The sequence below is a fragment of the Raphanus sativus genome, unplaced genomic scaffold, assembly GCF_000801105.2.
Source record: "Raphanus sativus cultivar WK10039 unplaced genomic scaffold, ASM80110v3 Scaffold6213, whole genome shotgun sequence".
In the NCBI taxonomy this organism is placed as follows: Eukaryota; Viridiplantae; Streptophyta; class Magnoliopsida; order Brassicales; family Brassicaceae; genus Raphanus; species Raphanus sativus.
This window is the reverse complement of record NW_026621503.1, coordinates 1-1,542: the sequence shown is the minus strand read 5'-3', so window position 1 is coordinate 1,542 and position 1,542 is coordinate 1. Positions and strand designations below refer to the sequence as shown.

General features: G+C 36.8%; 1 long non-coding RNA gene across 1 annotated transcript; it reads right to left on the bottom strand.

The window, feature by feature from the left end:
- Positions 1–109: 109 nt before the first annotated feature.
- On the bottom strand, positions 110–1,173 carry LOC130507827 (uncharacterized). The gene is made up of 3 exons (XR_008942450.1): positions 1,082–1,173; positions 652–746; positions 110–570 (listed from the first exon to the last, which is right to left on the bottom strand). It is a non-coding gene; the product is annotated as an uncharacterized LOC130507827 (long non-coding RNA).
- Between the last annotated feature and the right edge of the window lie 369 nt (positions 1,174–1,542).

Sequence of the window (1,542 nt, the reverse complement as noted above, 5' to 3'; positions counted from 1 at the left end):
ACATATGCCATTATCTTCACGATTCTTATCAAACCAGGATGAACCACGATCTAAGAAGCTTTATTTGGAACCACTAATCAGTGGAGAATAACTAGGCCTGCGATTTCGGTTTTCCGAAACCGAACCGAACCGAAATTTCGGTTCTCGGTTAACCGGAATTTCTAAAATTAATTCCGAAGAAAACCGAAATTGAATTCGGTTCGGGTCGGTTCGGAAGTCGGTTATTTTCGGTTTTCAATTTATTTCCGAATTTAACCGAATTTTTATATTATTTACCAGAAAACCGATATTTTCGGTTACACTCGGTTATTTTTGGATTTTTCGGTTATCTTCGGTTTTCGGGTTATTAATGAATTTTTCGGATATGACCTGAAAAATCCACATTTATCAGCAAAAAAACCAACATGTATATTGTTCATTCTTTCTCAAACATCTAAAATGATCCAACATTCCAAATCTAAGAATCTATGACTCAAATCTTATAATGTCCCGCAAAACATAAAGAGTGATCAAACAACACAACAGAAAACTAAAAACTAAAGGTCACCATGACACTTGAACTCCACCAACCTGCAATTTTAATAAATCAGTGAAAAAAAAAGAACAAAAACACAAAAACACACAAAGCAGTTCAAACAGATTAAAAATTACCTCCAATTCAAATGAGGAGATTCTCCTTCAATTTGCAGATTCTCTACACATGGAAAAAGAAAGACGATCTTTTGTTTCTACCACCGTATTTGCTCCTGATAATAAAACGAAAAAATTAAGTTAAAAAGAGATTACCGACAGAGCAGCAACAAGACACTTACAATCAACCAACCAAACCTTCAACCTAAAGCCACCCTTAACGTCTACCCCCAAATCGATTTCGACCAAAACCCTAAATCTCAAATCCATCAAAACTCATCATTAATCCAAATCAAACACTTGGAGACACTCTCACAAAGATAATCGACCCCTCATTCAAGCCAAATCATAAACCCCTAATTGATTTCGACAGAAACCCTAGTCCTCAAATCAATCGCAAACTCAAAACTACACAGAAATAGAGAAGAGAGTGAAAAGGTGAAGAACCTACCTAGTGGTCGGAAAGATGTGTGAATCGGACGAAAATGAGTTGCTAGGGTTGAGAATCCGACGAAGCTGCGGCTCGAGTTTGAGGAAGAAAAGAGAAACTGATTAGGGTTGTTTAGGTTAATAAGAGTTATATATATAGGTAGGTTAAAAATTTCGGTTAACCGATCGGTTATCATGAACCGAACCGAACCGACGCACTAACCGAACATTTTTTTAACAGCTTCCGATCGGTTTGCTTCTGATAACCGAGCACTAACCGAATGTCATAATGTTCGGTGAGCAAAAAGATATCCCACTTTCTATCCAGATGATTTCATATTAGCCTGTTCGGACATATTGCAATATCTTCATGTCTTCAGGATTCTTATCAAACGAGGATGAACCAATATATAAGAAGCTTGATTCGGAACCCCTAATCAGTGGAGAATAACCAGGAAGTTGAATAAATCTCATAGGAGTTGT